We start from the raw sequence: 9,743 nt of genomic DNA on the forward strand, positions 1-9,743 counted from the left end.
CAGGACGATGTGCATAATCTGCACAGACAGTGACCCAGACTGGAATTGAACCTGGGACCCTGGCGCTGTGAAGCAACATTGCGAACCATGTGCCGCCAGATCAATTTTATATCCAAACCCAAATCTCCTTTCACATGATCTTTTTTTTAAAATTTAGAGTACCCAATTTATTTTTCCAATTGAGGGGCAATTTAGCGTGGTCAATCCACCTACCCTGCACGTCTTTGGGTTGTGGGGGCTGGGGAGAATGTGCAAACTCCACACGGACAGTGACCCAGAGCTGGGATCGAACCTGGGACCTCGGAGCCGTGAGGCAGCAGTGCTAACCACTGCACCACCATGCTGCCAATGATCTTTTTTACTTCCATTCTTAGGCCCCACTGTATTGATTGCATTTCACAAAGGAACAGCTCCTTCACCCTTTCCTTCTCCATCACCATGGCTACCAGAGGGACTGCTTTCCTGTTCTATTTTGTTGCTTTAACCAGAGTACATGATCATCAGTTGTAACTACAACTTTAACAAGCTCTTGTTACACAAGCCAACATGACGATTTAAGTAAATCACATAATGCAATTCCAATCTGATTACAAGACACTTTATTGAGTTCACAATTCGCTGTATTCATGTTATCATTATATTCAGTGATTTATTTTCAAGTTATTCCAGCTAGGAATGCACAGTACAGTATTTCAACTTGTACATAGAACATTACAGCGCAGTACAGGCCCTTCGGCCCTCGATGTTGCATCGTCCTGTGAAACCCCTCTAAAGTCCCTCTACACTATTCCCTTATCGTCCATATGCCTATCCAATGACCATTTGAATGCGTTTAGTGTTGGCGAGTCCACTACTGTTGCAGGCAGGGCATTCCATGCCCTTACTATTCTCTGAGTAAAGAACCTACCTCTGACATCTGTCCTATATCTATCTCCACTCAATTTAAAGCTATGTCCCCTTGTGCTGGACGTCACCATCCGAAGAAAAAGGCTCTCACTGTCCACCCTATCTAATCCTCTGATCATCTTGTATGCCTCAATTAAATCACCTCTTAACCTTCTTCTCTCTAACGAAAACAGCCTCAAGTCCTTCAGCCTTTCCTCATAAGATCTTCCATCCATACCAGGCAACATCCTTGTAAATCTCCTCTGTACCCTTTCCAATGCTTCCACATCCTTCCTATAATGCGGCGACCAGAACTGCACTCAATACTCCATATGTGGCCGCACCAGAGTTTTGTACAACTGCAACATGACCTCATGGCTCCGAAACTCAATTCCTCTACCAATAAAAGCTAACACACCGTACGCCTTCTTAACAACCCTCTCAACCTGGGTGGCAACTTTCAGGGATCTATGGACATGGACACGGAGATCTCTCTGCTTGTCCACACTACCAAGAATCTTACCATTAGCCCAGTACTCTGTCTTCCTGTTATTCCTTCCAAAATGAATCACCTCACACTTTTCTGCATTAAACTCCATTTGCCACCTGTCAGCCCAGCTCTGCAGCTTATCTATGTCCCTCTGTAACTTGTAACATCCTTCTGCACTGTCCACAACTCCACCGACTTTAGTGTCATCTGCAAATTTACTCACCCATCCTTCTAAGCCCTCCTCCAGGTCATTTATAAAAATGACAAATAGCAGTGGCCCCAAAACCAATCCTTGTGGTACACCACTAGTAACTGGACACCAGTCAGAACATTTCCCATCAACCACCACCCTTTGTCTTCTATCAGCTAGCCAATTTCTGATCCAAACTGCTAAATCACCCTGAATCCCATGCCTCTGTATTTTCTGCAATAGCCTACCGTGGGGAACCTTATCAAACGCTTTACTGAAATCCATATACACCACATCAACTGCTTTACCCTCATCCACCTGTTTGGTCACCTTCTCGAAGAACTCAAAGAGGTTTGTGAGGCACGACCTACCCTTCACCATGTTGACTATCTCTAATCAAATTATTCCGTTCCAGATGATTATACAGTCTATCTCTTATAAACCTTTCCAAGACTTTTCCCACAACAGAAGTAAGGCTCACTGGTGTATAGTTACCGGGGTTATCTCTACTCCCCTTCTTGAACAAGGGGACAACATTTGCTATCCTCCAATCTTCTGGCACTATTCCTGTAGACAAAGATGACTGAAAGATCCAAGCCAAAGGCTCAGCAATCTCCTCCCTAGCTTCCCAGAGAATCCTAGGATAAATCCCATCCGGCCCAGGGGACTTATCTATTTTCACACTTTCCAGAATCGCTAACACCTCCTCCTTATGAACCTCAAGCCCTTCTAGTCTAGTAGCCTGCATCTCAGTATTCTCCTCGACAACTTTTTCTTTTTCCTGTGTGAATACAGACAAAAAATACTCATTTAGCACCTCTCCTATCTCCTCGGACTCCACGCACAACTTCCCACTACTGTCCTTGACTGGCCCTATTCTTACCTTAGTCATTCTTTTATTCCTGACATATCTATAGAAAGCTTTAGGGGTTATCCTTGATCCTACCTGCCAAAGACTTCTCATGTCCTTGCCTGGCTCTTCTTAGCTCTCTCTTTAGAGCCTTCCTAGCTAACTTGTAACTCTCAAGCGTCTTAACTGAACCATCACGTCTCATCTTTACATCAGCCTCCTTCTTCCTCTTGACAAGTGTTTCAACTGCTTTGGTAACCCACGGTTCCTCGCTCAACCACTTCCTCCTGCCTAACAGGTAATACTTATCAAGTTTTGTCTGACGGAACCTAACTCCAGCTTCAACATTGATTACACACATTCTCCCCGTGTCTGCGTGGGTTTCGCCCCCACAACCCAAAAATGTGCAGAGTAGGTGGATTGGCCAAGCTAAATTGCCCCCTTAATTGGAAAAAATAATTGGATAATCTAAATTTTTAAAAAAACATTGATTACTATGGGAATATATGATTCACTTAAAAATGTTTCACTTAAAGTCACTACTTTCAGGAACTCAGTTACGATCTTAAATGGGGACCTAATGTAAAAACCCAGGTACATCACATTCTGCAATCCATTTGGTCTGCAACACACAGTGATTGATTTACATACTACTCTTGAACCATTAGTACCCTTGATCTCTACATTTCATGCATACCGCACTAAACCACAATACAGGGCAGCACGGTAGCACAGTGGTTAGCGCAGTTGCTTCACAGCTCCAGGGTCCCAGGTTCGAGTCCTGGTTTGGTTACTGTCACTGTGGAGTCTGCATGGTCTCCCCGTGTTTGCATGGTTTTCATCTGGGTGCTCCGGTTTCCACCCACAGTCCAATGATGTGCAGGTTAGGTGGATTGGGTATGCTAAATTGCCCTTAGTGTCCAAAAAAGGTTAGGTGGGGTTACAGGGATAGGGTGGAGGTGTGGAGATAGGGTAGAGGTGTGGGCTTGGGTAGGATGCTCTTTTGAAGGGCCGGTGCAGACTCAATGTGCCGACTGGCCTCCTTCTGCACTGTAAATTCTATGATTCTATGATCAAAAGATGCACAAATGAGGCATCAATTATATGAGCATGGTGCCAGCAAGATACAGTTAGTCAATCACAACCTCTCCTAATCATTCTTGATCATTTAAACTCTTGTGCCACTATTTTGACATAAACATGGAGATCAGAACAACAGCTCCCCAGACCCTTTTAAAATAAATAAATTTAGAGTACCCAATTAATTTTTTCCAATTAAGGGGCAATTTAGCGTAGCCAATTCACCTATCCTGCACATCATTGGGTTGTGGGGGCGAAACCCACACAAACACGGGGAGAATGTGCAAACTCCACACGGGCAGTGACCCAGAGCCGGGATCAAACCTGGGACCTCAATGCCGTGAGGCAGCAATGCTAGGACCAGCATTTGTTGCCCATCCTAATTGTCTTTGAACTGAGTAGCTTGCTAGGCCATTTCAAAGGACATTTAAGAGTCAATCATTTGCTGTGGGTCTGGAGTCACGCGGAGGCCAGATCAGTTAAGGACAGCCGATTTCCTTCCCTAAAGTACATCAGTGAACCAGATGGGTTTTTACGACAATCGGCAAATGTTTCATGGCCATCAATTAGACCGTTTATTATTGGAATTCAATACTTGGAATTCAAATTCTACCATCTGCCATGGTGAGATTCAGACCCGGCGTCCCAAGGCATTACGCTGGATCTCTGGATTACTAGTCCAGTGACAATACCACTATGCCTTCCCTTTGACTTCACCAGATAGACAATCACTGAACCTCCTTCATTTTTTTTTTTTTTTTTTTAAATTTAGATTAGCCAATTATTTTTTCCAATTAAGGGGCAATTTAGCGTGGCCAATCCACCTACTCTGCACATTTTTGGGTTGTGGGGGCGAAACCCACGCAGACACGGGGAGAACGTGCAAACTCCACACGGACAGTGACCCAGAGCCGGGATCGAACCTGGGACCTCAGCGCCGTGAGGCGGTTGTGCTAACCACTAGGCCACCGTGCTGCCCACTGAACCTCCTTCATGAGTAAAAGCTTGGCACTGGCACAAACATGATCCATCGCCATTCAAGCTGTGGTTTAGGTGGCATAGTTTTATCATTAGAATGGTTCTTGCCCAATAACGCCATTCCGCTGGCACCTTCTCCTTTGACCTTATCTTTTTATTCATCCCTTCACCTCAGTTCAAAGTAAATTTCCCGAGCAACGTATCCTCCCTCTTTCCTCCCTTAGCCTCTGCACTGGAAACTCCTCAATCTCCCTCTCGTCTTAACTTTTATGCCTATTTTACACTTTGGATTTTACTTTCATATAAACCTAAATACCTTCATCTACAGAAGGGCCTCATAATTCCATGTGGCCTTTGTGTACTGTAGATCTTAATTACCAACAAATTTAGACCACTTTCACATCTCTTTTCTGACCAATCCCCTTTTCCCAGAGTGCACTATTCCTCCTTCTACATGTGGCTGTAGCTCCCTCCCTAAATTGCTGTCAAACTCCAAACTTCATCTCTTTGTCACACCTCTGCTGCTAAACCCTTTTGCACAAATCTTTGATGCCCTTGTCCAAATATTATCAATGAACTGAATCCTCCCAAGCCCACTGACGGGTTTGATAGTGGGCTTGGGGAGAGAATATGGTGGGGTGGCAGAAAGCAGTTTCATGCCAGCGTGAATTTACAGTGGCATCTTCCATTGGTGCCTGCCATGGTGGGTCAGAAAACTCACAGCAACCCTGGAACACCACAGCAATGGGTCAGGGGACCATCCACAGGTCGAACTTCAAGATTTGGTACCTGACGGGAGTCTATATTCCAGCCTTAGAATGTTCCTGAAGATCCATATAGGTTTTCAGGAGGTTCACCTTCCTATCTGGGAGTGCCCCTGGAGATCTATCACCATTTTCAGGCAGGCTACCTTCTTTCTTCAACAGTAGGTCAGTGGTGTCAAGAAGGAATATGGCATGCTTGCCTTCATTAGCCGGGGCATTGAGTATAAAAATTGGCAAGTCATGTTGCAGCTGCATAGAACCTTAGTTAGGCCACACTTGGAGTGTAGTGTCCAATTCTGGTCGCCACACTACCAGAAGGATGTTGAGGCTTTAGAGAGGGTGTAGAAGAGATTTACCAGGATGTTGCCTAGAATGGAGGGCATTAGCTATGAGGAGAGGTTGAATAAACTTGGTTTGTTCTCACTGGAACGAAGGAGGTTGAGGGGCGACCTGATAGAGGTCTGCAAAATTATGAGGGGCGTAGACAGAGTGGATAGTCAGAGGCTTTTCCCCAGGGTAGAGGGGTCAATTACTAGGGGGCATAGGTTTAAGGAGCATGGGGCAAGGTTTAGAGGAGATGTACAAGGCAAGTCTTTTACACAGAGGGTAGTGGGTGCCTGGAACTCGCTGCCAGAGGAGGTGGTGGAAGCAGGGACGATAGTGACGTTTAAGGGGCATCTTGACAAATACATGAATAGGATGGGAATAGAGGGATAGGGACCCCGGAAGTGTTGAAGATTTTAGTTTAGACGGGCAGTATGGTCAGCGCAGGCTCGGCGGGCTGAAGGGCCTTTTCCTGTGCTGTTCTTTTCTTTGTTCTATGTTGAGTGCCTTTTTAAAAAATAAATTTAGAGTGCCCAATTATTTTTTTCCATTTAAGAAACAATTTAGCTTGGCCAGTCCACCCACGCAGACACGGGAAGAATGTGCAAACTCCACACGGACAGTGGTCCAGGGCCGGGATCGAACCCGGGTACCACTAAAATATCCAGGTACATAATTAATGAGATTGGGACTGGAAGATATGGCATTGCTTTGCTTCCAGCCTCTGCAGTGGGAAAAACTCCATATTCCAATGCCTTTCGCAGCACATTCTCAAATGGGAGAATTCGCCCAATGTCTCTGACCACTGTCATACCCATGATACCACCAACAACTTCAATTCCTCGGGTAAAAAGGGTATAAATTCAAGTATACCTGGCTCTATGCCCTAGTCACCAATCATTCAACCAAATAAAACTTTATTATCCTTGGTTAAAAACACCTGTAACTCAAAAGAATCATCCTGGAGGGCAAGGATAATTCCAAGCTCATTTCCTCCAAGATCATCCATTACCTGAAACCCTTTTCTCCCATGCTCTCTACTCTAACCAGTTCTGTTTTTGAGGATTTCACACCTTTAAGATTGAGTTCATTCATTTGTGCCACCTGCCTCTTCACTTCCTTCCTAGACGTCCAGCACCACATCGAGTCTGGGCTTAAGTTGTTACCATTTCACGGTTTCTGTCCCATTTTGCCCTCTTGAAGTTCATTCATCTCCTCAATGAGATCCCACCTCTTACTACCTTGAGCCCCACTCAACTATTGCTGACTCAATTCCACCTTCTGGCTCCCATGCTAGCTCTCCACCCTTTCATAACTAGTGTCGTCATTCTTTCACATCAGAACGGTTACTGACCTGTATCTAAATGATTTATTGAAAATAACATTTTTCAATTTACCGAATGCCCTCAAACTTGTAGCTGTGTTTATATTCTTCAGCTCTGCCTCTGGAACGGTAAATAAAAGTTTTGTTTGTTGAATGAACAAATGTGATGAAAAGAGAAAAGTCCTGCTTCCAAAAACATTCAGTTTAGAATATTCAGCTTGATCAATGTTAAATAATACAGGATTCTCCAAGCACGTACCTTTTTACAATCTAATCTCCCGCTTCTCCTCATCCATTATGAGGAAAGTTGTATTCCAGCTATGGGGAACAGGTGGCACGATAGGTATGCAGCAGCAAGAAATCAGACAGCATCAGGTCACAGACCAAAAGCTCCAGGATATGTAACGTTGTGGACAACAGCACCACCTATCACTGAGCCAAAGCTAGGCGACCAGATTCTCCGTACCTGAGACTAAGTGTTGATGCCAGGGCAAGATGTTTTAATTTCTATGACAGCAAAACCGGTGCTGTAACTGGACAGATTCAACGATTGATGAGCTAGCAGTAGCCCCACGTGGAACACAATCGATTCCAATGAGAATCGGTGCCGGATTTGCCGGGTCTGTGACTGGCACTCAGGAGGCTGACAAGCTGCAGCCGCATATACACCCTTTTCTCCCCCCACACACCATCTCAGCCAACAAGGTGGCAACAAGGCACGTGTCCTGATGTTCACCTCCCTTGCACCTCCTCTTCCTCGGCCTGTTGGGCGGCTGGCTCTCCATCCTTACTGGCTGCCTCCTGATCCTTTGTGCCAGGCTCTGCTGCTGTAGCTTTCTCCTCTTCCTCGAGCACCTCCAGCTCATACAGCCACAGTGAACCCCCAGGTCTGCAGCGACTAGGAGGAAGACCACCATTGCTGGTTGTACTCCAATATCCATTGTCTGCAGAGGGTGGAAGCTGACATGTTAGCATGGTGCGCACCCCTATTCCCAATCAGGTCCAACTGTGGATCCTGCCTATGCATGTCTCCCCCTCCTCCCATTCCCCGCACCCCTGGCACGGTCAGTGCCCAGTCCCTTGGACCTGACGCACATCCTCGCTGGCATCCTTGGACCCATATGGCCAGTGGAACTCTGCAGAACCAGGGGCCAAGATGGATGGTCATTGGGGTGTGTAGTGATATCATGGTTGTGTTGGAATTCACTGCATGACCACTAGGTGTCTCACTAATATAGAAGTAAAAGTTAGAGTCAGGTAACTCCTCAGACTGGCTTGAGGAAGCTGGAGAGAGGTTGTTTGTGCTTGCTCTTGATTCATCTGTTGTTTTGTAGTTTGCCCACAGTTAATGTTAATAAATCGTTTATAGCTTTAGCTCCAAGTGTTCTTGTAATATAAATCAGGCCATCCAACAAGAACATTCCATGGTACCAGGGTTGGATTGTATTAAACACACAGAAAAAAAACCTATCGGCTTGCCATGAGGCCCACAGAGATTTGAATATTTTGCAGACTGCAAGAATGAACTACATGGAGTCCTTGAAGCCACCAATGAATCTCAGATGTTATGGTAATGTGGATGGCAACTGGTGTGTGTTTAAACGACAATTTCCTACTGCAGTAAATTTAGAAAATCAATCAGATTTGCGTACGGTAGCAACGTTCCTAACAGCGGCAGAGCCCGAATTTGCAGACGGTAAAGATAGTAAAAATGTTAACAAAGTCATTTGAAGTTTTGATGCACATTACAACTCCAGAAAGAATGATATTTATGAACACTACGTGTTTAGATTACGTTTACAGAAGACAGGAGAGTCTATCGATCATTTCATCACTGATTTAAAGTGAAAAGCTAAAACCTGTACATTTTCTATGGTGGTTCTTCCATATTTCGGGACTAGATTGTGTTTGGTGTAAATGAAAATAAGGTGAGGGAACGGTTGCAGAGGTAATCGGAGCTGTCTTTGGAACAAACAGTTAAGATTTGTCAGGCTCACGACCTAGCAGCACAGCATTCTAAAATGTTTCTCAGTAATGGCGGTGTCTTCTTGGGGGAAAACACTCCGGTTGCTGCCCTTTTTCCAAAAAGGTGTGAAACTTCCAATAAAAGTCCTGTAAGTTTCTGCAGCTCTCTGCACACTAACAAACAGATTAAAGATCAGGATGAAGTATTTATGTGTAAAAGATGTGGTCAAAGGCACAAGTTAAGGCAGTATACGAGTTGAGAGTGATGAGAAGAATGACTTACCCTGTCAGGACTGAGGCGATCATTCATCCCCTGGATGGCTGTCCTCTTCTGTAGATCATTGGCGGAGATCACCGCTGCCACCGCCTCCTGACTTTGCTCTTGACTTTGTCTGCCCTGAGCCCAGGGAGATTATGTCACGGTGGGTCTCATTGGCTTCGAGGAGTCTCTCCAGTGAAGCATTGGAGAATTTCGGGGCAGATTTCTTGGCAGCCGTCACTTCCCAGTAATCTGCAGAATGTGGCTAATGTGCTCTGTGGCGCCCAATGATTGCAGCGCTGAGGTGCTTGGGTTGCTTTTTTAATGATCTTATTAAGGTGTATTGCTACTTTTTTTTTAAATTTAGAGTCCCCAATTATTTTTTTCCAATTAAGGGGCAATTTAGTGTGTTCAATCCACCTACCTTGCATCTTTGGGCTGTGGGGGCGGAACCCATGCAAACGCAGGGAGAATGTGCAAACTCCACACAGACAGTGACCCAGAGCCAGGATCGAACCTGGCACCTCAGCGCCGTGAGACTGCAGTGCTAACCCACTGAGCCACCGTGCTGCCGTTTGTATTGCTACTTTAAGTGATTTATGTATTTGAACTCCCAGATACGTTGATCCTCTGC

Source organism: Scyliorhinus canicula, chromosome 20, assembly GCF_902713615.1.
Source record: "Scyliorhinus canicula chromosome 20, sScyCan1.1, whole genome shotgun sequence".
Taxonomy (NCBI): domain Eukaryota; kingdom Metazoa; phylum Chordata; class Chondrichthyes; order Carcharhiniformes; family Scyliorhinidae; genus Scyliorhinus; species Scyliorhinus canicula.